General features: G+C 35.6%; 1 pseudogene across 2 annotated transcripts; it reads right to left on the bottom strand.

Moving 5' to 3' along the window:
- Positions 1-539: 539 nt before the first annotated feature.
- LOC149564601 (transcription termination factor MTEF1, chloroplastic pseudogene) lies at positions 540-2,614 on the bottom strand (annotated as a pseudogene). Of its 2 annotated transcripts, none has more exons than XR_016361863.1 (2): positions 1,320-2,614; positions 540-726 (listed from the first exon to the last, which is right to left on the bottom strand). The product of XR_016361863.1 is annotated as a transcription termination factor MTEF1, chloroplastic pseudogene, transcript variant X1 (transcript). The 2 variants fall into 2 exon arrangements; XR_016361864.1 differs by lacking the exon at positions 540-726 and adding an exon at positions 843-1,150.
- Between the last annotated feature and the right edge of the window lie 12,564 nt (positions 2,615-15,178).

Genomic DNA, 15,178 nt, shown 5'->3' with positions numbered 1-15,178 from the left:
ATTGTTAAAACGTCACTACCATAACATCAAAATCCACAAATCATCAACTTGCAAATTACAATAAGTATAGCCATAGGTGTTCCATACTTTCAGCTTCACCAGATAGCACTGTTCAGACGGAAGAGAAAAAGCTATCTTGAACAGGAAAATCTTTTTATGCCTTCTTGTCAATGGGCGATTCTACGATCGCATTGAGTTGTAAGAAATGTGTGCTAGCCCTTACACTTTCATTTGTGATTTTGCATTCAGGCCTTTTGCTGTAGTGAAATTTTTTTTACAATGAAATTATATATATATAATCTTTGAAAAAACAAAATTATTCTATATAAATGTCAGTAGTTCTGTTACCAGTTGAGTAAGCATAAATCTAAATTACATGTCTCTGGAGTCAAAGAGCTGCATAAAGAAGGCACTCAAAGGTTCAATCTAGCTGGAACATGCCTCCGAATCTGAATGGATACTTTTTATATTCCATGCTATCATCCTCACCAATAGTACTCAATCAATTAAACTTTTATATATATATGTCAGTAAAAGAATTATAGTTAGAAGCTATCTGAATTATATTCGATGTTGAAATGGTTTCTACAATATGGACACAGATACTATGCACAGATGTTCAACCCGTTTCCAGATTATGCACAAAATTTTAGACATTTTAAGACGTTTCAGCTGATTGAGACAGCCATTTGTGGCAATGACTGCTCCGAGAATGCAAGTCCGTTCCTGCAAAAATAGATGCCCACAAATTGGGTGGAGAATGTACTTCAGTCCAAATATGCTACTCTACATCATCTGTGCACATTCAATTATTTTCAAACTGAATTTTACCAAAGACAAAATTGAGTAAACAGTTTAGGACACTTTTATAAATTTCACTTCACTTCTACAGATAACTTAGTTTCAGAAAAACCCTAAGCGTAATGAGAAAGTATGGCTTTACTGCAGAGATTGACTAAAAATGCATTGAGAGCAAGTCCAATTTTACAATCTATGAGATTATTACAGTTTTGTTTTTGTGTAATATTTCAGAATACCATGATCCTTAGACTCTCCTTTATGCTCATAAATGCTCCATTATGCTCGTAAACGTTGATGGAAAAAAAGTTACACAATAGAAATAATCTTTAGACTCTCCTTTATAGGCATCCTGATCATGGATCGTGATCCAAACCGTAGATTTAAAAAAAAAAGTTATCCAATACAATTCGGCAATAAAAACGCACTGCTCAAATCCCAGAAAAATTAGAATTCTAAAGCCCAATAAGTTAAAATTAAAACCAGATGTCGCCATCTAAAAAAGAAGCCATAAAACTTACATTTTAGCTCTAGCCAGCTAGTTGTTTTCGCAGTGTATACAAGAAGTCAGGGTCATTTTTCATCAGCATCGCAGGCAGGGGCAACGAAAGATTGTGCTTCACCAAAAGCTCATGCCTGGGCTTGATCCTCTTCTCCAAGCTGAAAGAAAAGTACTGTGGAAATTCTAACAAATCGTCTAGTCCCAAACCCATCTCGTTCACCAAATAATCAAATTTTGGCTTCAGATTATTTGCTATACTGAATGAAAAAATCACAGGAGCCCTAACCACCATGCTTACAGCATCTTCGTGATCAAAACCCAAACTCTGCAAATACTCCAGCTTAGGAACAAGGGTATTTTCAATACTGGCAACCAACAGTACCGTATTGGAACAATCCTTAAAACGTTTTTCTTGTATACCCAAATTCTTGAGATACTGCAGAGTAGGCCTAAGTTGTTCCGTTACACTAGAAGTCAGGATTCTCGGGCATCTGTTAATACATTTTCTAATGTCTTTTCTAACGATTTTGACTTCAAAAAGCAAAAAATCTAGTATTGGGACCAAATCCTTATCAACATTGCAAGTTAAGAGTTGTGGACACATACCAAAGATTTTTCCGAGGTCTTTGTGTAGCATTCCCCATTGCATCAGGAACCCTACAATTTTCTCTAGGCTGCGAAAACTGGTGGAAATGATTAATGGGTTGTCTCTAATGGCCCTCGAGATGTCAACCTCCATAAGCTCTAGGTACGCTAGCTTTTTTCTGAATTCGAGATCTAGGGCATCTTTGTCAGGTCCAAGTCTGGGAGAATAACTTTTTGAGTCCAGAGGCTTTAAGGGGCTGGAATCTATATGTTCGGGATGTGAATTGAGTTCATATGAATTAGGGCGCGGAGATGATGATTGTTTTAGGTAGGGTTTTTTGGAGGGCGTATTGAAATTGGGCTTTTTGTCGGTTGGCTTGGCGTTGGAGTTCAATAGTGGGGTAAGTGGTAATTGCAGTCTGTTTGTTAAGGAATTGCTCCTAAGGTGTGTTGGCATTGGCAATACCATTTTCAGTGCTATGAAGTGCTCTTGAAGAAACAAGGAACATTTCCCGTCTGATAGTGTTCGAGACGGAATTATAAGGCGAAGGACAATCGATGAGGCAACGCAAGCTACAAATGACCAATTAACTTGCCGGGAAGTTTTGTTTGGCTGAGAAATCTTCGTCTTTGTCACCATAAGGATAACGCAATCCTCGAGCAGGATTTGAACATTTTCACTCATGGTTCTTTAAGGCTTTGGAAAGCTACAAGAGGGGTTTTTTCAAATGTAAGTGGGGTTTACCGAGCGGTCTTATAAAATAAAATAAAAGTTTGTTACTTGAATCTTTTTCTTAAAAGTAGCATTCTACTTGTTGGCTTGAGATTTAAGTGAGTAGAAAAGATGGGGGGTTGGAAATTTCCCCACCAAAGTAGACTTTTTTTGTGCTACTTGTCAATCACATACTAGTTTCTAATTTTTATCAATAAATTTTTTAAACATATTTATTGATAAAGATCACAAATAATAACTTTTCTTTGAAGCTAAAAGATTATTTAGAATCTTTTCCACTAAAATAGGAGCCCCAATTTTTTAACCCTCTTAACTTGAGTGAAAATGGGTGGTGCTGAAAATAGCCCCGCCAACTTAGGAAAATTCTGTGCCACATGTCAACAAATAAAAGAAAATTTGAGAAGAAAGGAAAGTTTTTATTTTTTTATTTGATATTTTAAATTTAAAATCATCCAAACTTTCTTAACTTTAGGAATTCAAAATTTGAAGTTGTTTATGATTCATGAAACCATTCAACTTTAAACATCCCTAAAAAATCTCAGTGGTGACTGCTTTATTTTTTAGGAAGCCCCCCTCCACGAGATCCCAATTAGGCTGGGGTCCCATGGAAGCCAGCTTCTTTAAAAATAGAGCTTCACCGACTGAGATTTTTAAGGAAATTTGTAAGCTGACTGGCCTAATGGATTTTGTAATTTGAGTTTCAGCTCCTAAATTTAAGGAAAAACTTTCTAAAATTTATTTTATAATCAAAGACATTTTTAGTTTTAAAGTTTCAGCTTTTGACAAATGGGTAGATTTTTCCCTAAGCTGGTGGGGCTATTTCCAGCCCCACCCCATTTTCATCCGCTTCCTAAAAAAGAGGGGCTCCAATTATGAAGGAAAAGATTCTAATTAAACATGTAACCCCCCAAAAAAAAATTCTTATGGGACCTCCTCTATCTGAAAAATAGCTCTGTAGCCCCCCCTCATGGGACCCCTGCCTTAGTATGTGTATCGATGTGGAATGGATAGGGGCCGAGATAGGTGATTTCCCCCCCCCCCCCCCCCTTCCAATATATGTTCATGAGCTTTTTTCTTCTTTAGTTTATATTTGATTTTAAGGTTTGGATTTATTTGACGTACTTGTTTTGTAAGTGATTGTGTACATCTCTAGAAGATCAGTGTCACTTTAATTTGACCCTTCTTTGTTCTAACATGACATTAAAAGTAAGACTAATGTAAGGTGGGTTGGACATCAAGTTGTGTAGCACAAAATAAGTTTATATTTATTTTATTAAATAATATAATATGATGGTTGAACAAGTAAGGATTGTATTCATTTAGTAGCTAACAAATCTCCACAAAATCTACAATGTTTATATATAAGTTGTATGATTAAACTAGGCTCATATTGATTGAAAACATAAAATGTTAGGACTTTTAAATAATTTATTATTTTTTCCAAAATGCCAAACAATAACTAAAACAATAAAGCATAGCAATAAACCATACACAACAAAGGAACTCATAACATCATCATTTGTTTTCGAGGAAACCCCAACAGAGGGAAAACTTTGGTGGAGATAATGCACTAGTATAATAGTGTCCATGTTATGAGAGTTAGCCTTGATAGGAGACATGACCCTATGCATCCAGTACATAAGTCCTTGTCAAAGGACTAGATCATGTAAAAGGTCTACAACCCTGTTAGGAGCTGATGATAACAAAAAGGGAGCTCGTGTTCAAAAGATGAAGGTTAAATCGACCTTCAATAACTCACTCTCCATTAAATATAAAATATTTCATGAAAGTTTGGGTTATACCCAATGAACTATATGTATCATCATAATGTCTTAATAGTTCTAGTGTAAGCTTGTGTAAGCTATTCTCTAGTAACCAACATCGAGGATCACACATCACATCAATACAACTCTATATCCTTACATGCCATAATACATTCCTTTATATGACCATAATTCTTTATTTATGTCAACTTCACTAGGACTTAATCAAATGTGTTCATACCCATATCAAAACACAAAATAAAATCATTTTATCCAAGAGTTAAGACCTTGGATGGAATCCCTTCAATTCTAAGTAATTGAATTATATATCCAATTTAACTTACTAAGCCAATTATCCCAAATATAAAACTACTTTATATTGTTGCTTCTTGGACCTATATTACTTCACGATACCATAACTTGTGTTGCATCACATATCAAAACCACCATATACATCATATCCATGTAATTACAAAGTTATTTGATCATTCCTCTATCATTGCTAGCAAAAACTATCTAATTATACTCTTTCAATTCTTCCTAGACTTAGAAATGTCTTCATTAATGACAATATTTGTATGGTCGCATAGCATACACTTGTCAACAATTTGCCCCTTGGCATTGATTGCAATATTTCATAAAAATGACTAAGAGTCCAGTGCCAAAAACCAAAAAAGCTCTTATATGGTTGATCTAACATTTATCTCCCTTGCCATATGATCTATTTACACAAGTCCATCTCTCCCCATACAATATTACGAAAAAAAAAAAAAAAAACTTTATCTCTCCCCTTTTGATATCAATAACAAAAGCGAGCTACAAAAAAGCAACTAAATATAGATACATATAACAAATATTTACATTAAGGCAAACTGAGCTACACCAATCAATGTATGTCTGCAAAATTTACCTTTGGAATCTAAAAATTCATGTCCCAAGTCTTCTTGAAAAACTCTTCTCTCCACACAATGCATATGGAACTATCTTTGTTGCCTCTAGGTTTGTGGGACTAAAAACTGCATGAGACTTTAGGTATATTTTCAACACATCAAGCTCCTTTTACATAACTTCAACCCTAGGAGTAATGAGACTCCTTGATTTGGAAAATATTTTATGTATTATTTACTTCTCATTATGAAGAACACTTACCTTATCCATTAACAGGCTCTTGGTTGGGGTTGATCTAGACAAGCAAGTTCGATCTGGTCAAGTAGGGTCAATCTGGACTAGAATTAGAGTCACGCTATGTTCCTGATTTGTAACTTGTCCAAGCCCAAAATAGATTTTGAATCTTTAAAGCTCTACAAAAAGGGTATATGAATATGTGTTTTGTTCTATCTTTCAAGATCTACAACCTACACAAAAGAGGGTTTTTATTTTGTTGATGAACCCCAGTTTAGGAATCAACCTTGAAATTGAAAAAGAAAATAGAGAATGATAGCAAGGAGTAGAAGTATAACTAACATGAAGCAATGGAAGACTATGAAAATGCGCTTGAATTTAGAATGTAATCAAGTGTGTGGATGAAATATCCTTGACTCAACTTCAAAAATCATAGGAAATGAAATCAAAGTAAATTATAACTTTCCTAAATGAATGTACTTGAAATTTTCCTTAGGATTGGATGTAGATATTGAAAAGATGAATCTAAAAGATACAACAAAGTATCCCAAATGTATGAAGGGATGTCTTAAATATTAAAAATAGTAGATCTTGCATTCACTCCTTCAATTGCTTGAATGCTTGGATTCTTGATCTTTTTTGTAGAACTTACTTGAATGCCTTAAATGTTTGAAGAATGCTAAGTACTTGGATGGATTGTATATGCAATGGATACTTGGGATGTGGATGGATTAATGAATCAAACAAGGCAATTGGATGTGCTTGTAAAGGGCTCAAAATAATCTTTCTTTCATTGGTTGAGCAAACACAAAATTAACACCTCAAATCACCCCTAACACAGGACTTGAGAAAGGGAGCCAAAAATGTATCTCAATCAAGGATGCACTACATCATTAGGGATGCATTATGTCTATGATTCCTAGGTCCAAAAACCACCAAGACTTCCTCAAGTTCTCAAAATAGGTCTCAATTTCAAAAAATCAAGTGCACATCTTGAGAAAACCTAGTTGATGTGAAAAATAGATCCCGAGTGATTGAGGGAAGGTAAGGGAGGATCTAAGTAGATAGGTCCTACCTCAAGATTTGTATTGTAAAATAGGAATACCAAGGAGGATATATTAGTTCCTACCCTAATTTCATCTAGGAGGAATAAAGAGAGATGAAAAGATAGGTAAGAATGCAAATTAATGCAATCTATGACGAAATTGTATTAAGTTGTGTTAAATGATTATTAAATTGAAGAGCTTCCAATTTAAGATGTAGGTACAAGGTGAAAAAGCCCAATCTCAACAATCAAATAATGTAGAGAGGGGAGAAATCCTTATTGTTAGGAGAACCCTAATAAATGAAGAGAAAGGGTTAGATCAAAGGAAGAGTTTATTTCGTACTAGGTGCAAGTGTGAGGATAAGTATTCTGATGTGATTATTGATAGTGGGAGCACTGACAATTTGGTGCCAGAGGTGATGGTCACAAAGTTAAGGCTTGAGAGAGAGAGAGAGAGAGAGAGATACCCACATCCATGTTGGATTTCCTAGATGCAAAATGACCACAAGATCATGGTCAATGAACAATGCTTGGTGAAGTTCAAGATTGAAAGCTACCATGATGAGGTACTATGTGACATTATACCTATGGATTTGTATCATATGTTGTTGAGAAGGCCATGCTAGTATGTCAGACATTCTATAAATGATAGTCATGCAAATACCTATTCTTCGACAAAGGATGGAATTTGGCATAAGATGAAACCCCTAGTGAAGGAAGAAGAAAAGGTATGCATTAGTGTTAGGGCCTATCTTGTTGATGGGATAATTTTTTTGGATGATAAAGAAGGTAGTAGAGAAATTCCAATAGAGGTTTTATGTCTATTGAATAAGTTTCAAGACATCATGTTTGACAATGTGTTTGGGGGGTTAGCACCAATTAAGGAAAATTAATCATCAAATAGACTTAGTCCTTGGACCTAGTTTTCCTAACAAGCCTACTCATAGGATGACTCCTACTAAAACTAAGGAGTTGAACAAATAAGTTCAGGAATTGCTATGGAAAGGTCTAATTGAGGAGAGCCTAAGTCCACGTTTGGTACCTATAGTATTGGAACCAAAGAAGGATGGGGAGTGGAGGATGTGTATAGACTTTAGGACCATAAGTAAGATGTACTGTCCTAAATTGGAAGCACTTAAATTTATTACTATTTATGGTGCATGAGCACCTAGGGAACATAGTGAAAGGTAACTAGAAGTTTTGGCTTGTAGGTAGTTTTAGCCAACAATCGGGGAATAAGGGCTATCAAGCAGTCAATGTTTCCTCCTTCATCAGATTTGGTTACTCAGTAACTAGGTATTTCTACAATCAATGCAACATCTAGTTTTGTTGCTAGTCCTTCTATTTCCACTATTGCTACTATTCCCAGTGTACAAGTAGTTAGTACAAAGATAGTTGAGAGCAAGCCTCAATTGAGTAGTAAGGTTTCTAGCAAAGGCAAAGATACATAAGAGGTCATTGATCTTGATGAGGGTATAGTTATCATGAATTGGGATATCTCTACTCTAAATCTTGATCAAATGCATATAGTAGGTGAGCTATTGTAGAAGAAAACTAAGCAATGGAGGTTTAGAGAGGAGAAAAACAGAGAAAATCAAGTGCTAGAAGATGCAAAGAACATACTTGCAGATGCATTTAGCACCAAGGTTGATTCTTCTCAACCTATTTTGGCTCAATTAATAGAAGTTGTTCAGAAATTTAATGAAGAACTAAATGGGCAAGAAAAATTGTTGCAAAGAGCAAAGAAGAAGTTTGAAAACAAAGTCTTGGAGCTAGTTGCACACAAGATTGCAATATATCAAGTAGACTTGTTTATTATTCTCAGCTCATTGGAAACCTCTGCCAACAATGTCACTTCTCTATTTAGTAAACTATGTGATACATCTATCTTTACTTAGGAAATCAAAGATAAACTCTCCAAGATAGATGAAGACTTGAAGGCAAGTGCACACCAGTTGTCACTTGACCCAAGCTACAGTTTTGCTAATTACACAAAGATCAGATTTCTGACTGATATGTAAGCAAAATTACTAAGGGAGGAAGCTAGGATAAGGGCCACACTTGTAGAGATACAAGGCATGATTTTTTTGAACATGGATGCATTGCAAAAACACATTGCACATGCCAAACCCTCATCCATGACAACAACTTCTCCATAGCTAATCACATGATGAAGTTATCAGTAGAAGTTCAAATTGCATTACATGCAAGCAAGGTGTTAATAGAAAATTGGGACAAGACAATGTCACTGATTTTTAAGGTACATTATGAATTCTTGTCACATTTTCTCATTACCATGTAGCATACATCTTTGGCATTTGTGTCAAAAAGTGGGAGAATATGTAAAAGCAAAGAATATGTGTTGATGCAATAAAAGGGGAGAAGATAAGAATAGATGTAATATAAAGACATGAGACATGTGTATATAACATGTAAAGTATGTTGAATATATATGTATAGGGGAGCATCATAATATTATACATATACACACAGATATTCAATAAACATCTCTTACAAAAGCAATTTTGAAAAATCTCAAAAATAGAGTATGTTACTAAGTTGAAGACTCAGGATGGAGACTAAAGATTGTTTTGAACTTTTTGAGAGTTTAGTTTTGATTGATAAGTGTTTTTGTCACTAATGCCAAAGGGGGAGATTGTTGACATTACAATCAAGTTTGTTTATTAGTGAAACACACACTTAATCAGATGGTTAGCAACTACCAAGCTTATCTTGTAGTTTACAATGTTAGCCAAGTAATTTGGGCTCTACCGAATTCTATAGTTGCTATCGAGTTCCAGGAACAATATTCAATTTGCACCAAACAATATCTACCGAGTTGGTGATTATCAGTGTAAACTAAGCTTCATAGTGTTTACCGAGTTTCTCAGTGCAAACTGAGTTCTCCAAGGTTTACCAAGTTCGCAGCTTTAGTAATGTGAATCTAGTGTTGACCGAGCTATGTTGTGTCATCCAAGTGATTTAGTTTATACCAAGCTCGTAGTGATAGTGTTGATCAAGCCATGTAGTGTCAACTAAGTGGTTCAGTTTATATGTTGAGTTTCGTAGTGTTCATCAAGTCACCAGTGCAGACAAATTTTAGACTACTTGGAAATGATTGGTATGAAATGAGTTGTGTTGGAAGTGATTTCTATATTCAAATAGTGTTGGAAGGGTCACAGTTTTTAGACTGGACCAAGCTAATTGCTAGCTCTTTGAGAAATCAGCTCAAATGGATTTGAACTTAAAGAAAGATTTTTATACATCCTCATATTTGATGTACATGTTAGTTGGTACCCAAGATTTGCAACATTTTCCGCATGAACCTTGGACCGAAGGTATCATTCTATACAATTATTGTCCTATGTTGCGTAAAGACAAAGCCATGGAAAAATTTAGGAAAGTGAATGATATTTTCTCTAGAAAGCTATGTTTTGAAATGAATGGTCCTCCTCATCATAGATTCTCTCATGAGTCTCAAAAGCTTGTTCAATCCTATGGAAGCATATACATTCAATATTCTAAGTTTACTTATTTAAGGATAGGTGACTTTGAAGATGAACATATGTGACTACCTAGATATGCTTTTGATTGTTTTATCTTAGCATAAGTGTCTCGACAAGTAGTTTCTGTTATAAACAAGTTTTCCAATGAAGAATCTTTTGGCATTGTCTTACCGCTCAAATTAGGCAAGCTAACCTGTAGGAGTATGGAAGATGCAATTTGTATAAGTTCAGACTTAGTTAACTAATGTTTTGGTGTTTATCATGCTAGATGTAATTTTGATAGTAAGGGGATATTTCATAGCTTGTTTGGAACCCATGTAATGTTTGTGCTTGCACATAATGCTGAGGATTTTTGGGAAGATTGTACAAATGAATTGGAAGTTTGGCAAAGAGAGACCTCCAGATTTACCATGTCCTAGATTAAGCTGTATCAACTATGGATGAAGACATTTGTGGCGTTAAAGAAGACAAGTCAGATTTCATTGACATCCAAGCAGCTGAGTCCCTAATTTCCAAACACGTCATCATACACTGGGATTCTGAAGAGGAAGACAATATCCTTGGAAGGACAAATTCTTGGCTAAAAATAAGAAAGAGCAAGCATGTTCCTAAATGTTCTAATACTACCCTTAAATTTGTAGGTAGAAGGAGATCTTCAAGAGCTAGTCGTGTGAAAGGTACTGGTACTTCCTTAGTATGCAAAACCCATTCCTAGAGCAAAGCCGAAATGTCAACACCAATCAAGTCTAATGAAGTTATTCAGGTCAACAGTGAACCTAACAAAGAACAGGTTGGTGAGCTCATTGACAACCACCAACGAGTTCAGATGACAGTGGGTACAACCCCTAAGAGGATTGAAGTTATGACTACCCCAGCTAAGAGCAATGAACCTTAGAAAGCTGCCACTTCCACCCCAAACTGGTTAGTTGCTTCAATGAATAAAAAGTGAAGTTTGGTACTTGTTTGTTTTCCAGTGGATGATATAGTGAGCAAGTACACTAGCAAGGCTCCAAAGCCTAAGAGAACTAAGAGCACAACCATGATAGTGTTCAATAATGCAACAAGTAAAAGTAGAGCCAAAGTAGACACATATAACCATAAGGAAGGTACTGATGAACTCGATCTAAGCAACTTTGAAGTTACTTGCACAAACCTGGGAGTGATCAATTGTGAGAGTAAAGAGCCTTGGCTAGAAGCATCAACTAAACAAATTGTTTTGCAATCTCAAAAGGATGGAATTGAGAAGAAAATGCTGAAAGCAGAGGTAGGTGTGATGGCTGAGTATATAAGTTCACTGAAAGGATAGAGTTCAACATTTAATGATCAGTCAAGACTCATGTTTGATCCTAGCACACCTGAGAATCAATAATTGATGGATGGTTTGAAAAAGGGAAAAGCTATGATTGTCATTGTCTATAACTAGATTGATCAAGTGGTAAGCCTGGTTGCTAAGCTCATGAGAGATTTAAATAAAATTTTCACTCTGGCCAAGGTTGTGCTTAATGAATCTCACCTTCAAGTGACAATTTGGAAAGTGGAGGTTGAAAGGTTGTCGGCCATGGTCACTTAGTTAGTAGAGGTGGAAGATTATGGTTCAAACAAGTTCCTAGAAGAGAATCCATTGCAACATGTTGATGTGGGGTTGATTCATGTGTTGCGAAAAAACATAGCTTGGAGAGTGTCAAATTATGGTTCAGCCATTTCTCACATGCAATCCTTTGAAAAAGAGTCCAAGGCTGCCTGGGAGAGCATGAACAAAGAATTTTAGAGAATCAGTTCAGCTCATTCTGCCCTGTTCAAAGAAGGTGACCCTGATATTGAGACATTGTTTAAACAATATAAAGGACACCTGAACTTAATTAAAAACAATGTGGAGCTTACCACCTCTAATCTGCGCAAGTTAGCCAAAGTTGAAGAAATGATAGATGTGTAATCGGCAACTTCCCAAATACCTTGACATTGTCACTAAGATGAAACATGACAAAGACACATGGAAGAACCAGCTCTAGAGCATAAAGAATCTGAATACAACTACAAAGTTCAAGTTTATGAGCGTGTTTAGGGGAGGGAAACTGGCATGAGGACCAATTAATGCAGAGGATGATGAAGAGGAGTCACTAAAACAAGAAGTTAATTAGCTTTAAAAGTTCATTGCTCTATGTTTTTTAGATAAACTTTTAGTAGTTAGTTTTTATGTTTGTGTACCCGTGAATTCGTTATTCAACTACTTTCTTAAACTGTCCGAGAATTGAGCTTCAATGGAGATTCCCAGACATAGCTCTATTTATGCATGAAACTCAATAGTAGTAAGGGTTGGTATTTTTTTATTGATATCAAAACTGAAGACTTTTAGTTTAGTATTTTACATTTGAATTGTCTACAAGTATTTTGAATTGTTAGTAGCATACAAAAATGGAATGATTTTTTAATGAATGGAAGTTTCCTAAACTATTCGAAGGCTTTGTGCTTTGAGTTATTCGTGGTTGGTTTATTTTTGAATCAATTCTGAATTGTGGAGTTTTCCTCTGTTACTAGATACAAATACAGTGCAGATTTTGAATATCTAATCGATTCATTACTGCTCTTCTTGAATACGTGCTGATGGAAAAACTGTGTATTTCCATTGTTATATGCTTGGTTCATAGTATTTCATTCATATTTACCTAATTTTCCCCCTATCTAAGAATAGACAAAATGCCTTATTACTTTCAAGTTAAAAGTAATTTAAATTTAGGAGTGTTTTTGTTGAAAATTTGATAAGGGAGTTGAACCTTAGTAAGATTCAGAGAAGAATTAAAGAAGTAATAATTCTTCAACTGTTGGAAAGTTGTGTTTGTCTCGAGAGATTGGGCATAAAGATTTTTAATTGTTTATTTCATTGAAAAGACGAATTTGTTTACAAACAACACCTAAACATATTGATCAAGGTAAAGCTAAGCTTCTGAGAAATGCTAGGCATAGACAAAATCAATAAGAAACAAAATTAGAAACTACTAGAGAAAACCCCATATTGTTGTTATGCATCATATGAGAACTAGACATAAAGGCATCACTATTATTGTACTCAATTTTTACTTCCAAAAAAACAAAGAACAAAAATGGTTTTAAGACATAATATGATGGGCTATTAAATGACCTATAGTCAATAGTACTTTAAAAACATGGACAATCTACAAAAGAAAGTATAAAAAATCAGCAATTACTTTCACTCTCATCACATGTCATTTACCCAGGAACATTGTAAGCCTTTTTTCCAAAAAACAATCGCTATGCTGAATTTTGAGCAGCACAACATCTCAAAAATTAAAATGTAAATCACATACATAATTCCTCTGAGACTAGCATTTTCCTTTCCTCAACAACACCAACCAAACTAAACATGTTCTTTAGGCAGTGCAATGATCAAAATGGTAAATAAGAAAAAGTTGATTGAAAGCATTAGATAATAGTTGCAAGGCTCCTAATATTTTATTACATCAGTTGTAGTTTTTGTTTATGTAGATGGTCTCTATATTTCTATTAGGAATGACTCAGATTGTACAATGCTCACAATACGATGAGGAAACTTTGGATGCACCGTACGGTGAAGTAAGATTCTTGAGGTAGAGGGAGTGTCCTAAGGCAAAGACACATTTCCAAGGTGAAGGAAGATTCCTGAAGCGAACAGAGTGCTCTGAGGCGAAGGGAGTGTCCCAAGGCAAAGGGAATGTCCCAAGGCAAAGGGGGATTCTCAAGGCGAAGGGAGTGTCCTAACATAAAGAAAGATTCCCGAGGTGAAGGCAAATTCCCGAGGCAAAGAGAGTGTCCCGAGATGAAGAGAATGTCACCAAAGCGTCTGCATCACCGAAGGCATCAATGTGACTAGAGGCGTTTGATTGATCAAAGACATTTGATATATGGAGGAGTGATCGTTGGATGGATGATTGTCGGTTGGATGGATGAGTTCCAAGGCTGTTGGTAACTGATTTGTTTTGTGACAGTTAATGCACTAAATTCCATAACAAATTGCAAGGTGTATAAATGTCTGCGAGATTCATTAGGAATGGAATGGGCTAAAATGGTGAAGTAAGGTTAATTGTAAAGGCAATCTGAGCCTGTGATCCTGTGCTAGAAACCACAGTTTATTGTATGTTGCTGTAATACGAAGTTGCTCAGGGTTTTTTGGGTGGTGGGTTTTTTTTTCCAAAAGGGTTTCCCACGTTAAAACTAGTTTACTATGTTTATCTTGTGTCCATCATATTTTCAATGTTCTTGCTCTTCCTATGCAAGATCTCAATGTTGATGAAGTGGCTTTGAAATCTTTCTTATTTCCCCTATAAAATGGCATTAGGAGGGTTGTTTTGCACGTTGTTTTCCTAACAAGTGGTATCAGAGCCTAAGTTACCCTTCTCGAGTATGGTTATTTTTGGTGTCAATTTAGTTCTAGTGGGGGTTTGCTAAGTGTTTATCTGAAATTTGAGATGGCAAGTATAGGGAGAATAGACATTGAAAAGTTCAATGGCACAAACTTTGACTTGTGGAAACTTAAAGTTGAAGATATATTGGTTGACCAAGATCTGTGGATTGTTATGTCTAGGAACAAGCCTTCAAGCATGAAGCAAGAAGAATGTGATCTAGTAGATTGAAAGACTAGAGGATTGATAAGGCTATGTCTTGCAGATTCTATTATGTTGAACGTTCATGAGGAGAAAACTATGCATTCTTTGTGGAAGAAGTTGGGAGATATTTATCAAGGAAAATCCTTGGTAAACAAGCTCTTCCTAAGAAAGAAGTTGTACTCTTTGAAGATGGACAAAGGAGATGCGAAGGAAATCTTCTGAGGGGGCTAAGGAGGCTCTCATCGTTCGAGACTGATTCTCATTGTTCGAGACCAAGTGAAGGACAAAAGCAAGGACATGCAGCCTAAATGTTTTGGAAAGAAGTCCAAAGCGAAGTGTTGGAATTGCAGGCAAACTGGTCATAAACAAAAGGATTGTAAAGAGAACAAGAAAAAAAATGAAGAGTTCTTTCGATTCTGAGTCTTCTCAGAGTCGTGATGAAGTTGCCAACAATGTTGCTTTGGCTAATTAGTCATATAATGATGACTGGTTAGAGTAATTCAATCTTCGCGTGGCCAATGATTAT

This window comes from Cupressus sempervirens, chromosome 3, assembly GCF_028749045.1.
Source record: "Cupressus sempervirens isolate cs-2001-9-10 chromosome 3, ASM2874904v1, whole genome shotgun sequence".
Lineage (NCBI taxonomy): Eukaryota > Viridiplantae > Streptophyta > Pinopsida > Cupressales > Cupressaceae > Cupressus > Cupressus sempervirens.
This window is presented reverse-complemented; position numbering and strand designations above follow the sequence as displayed.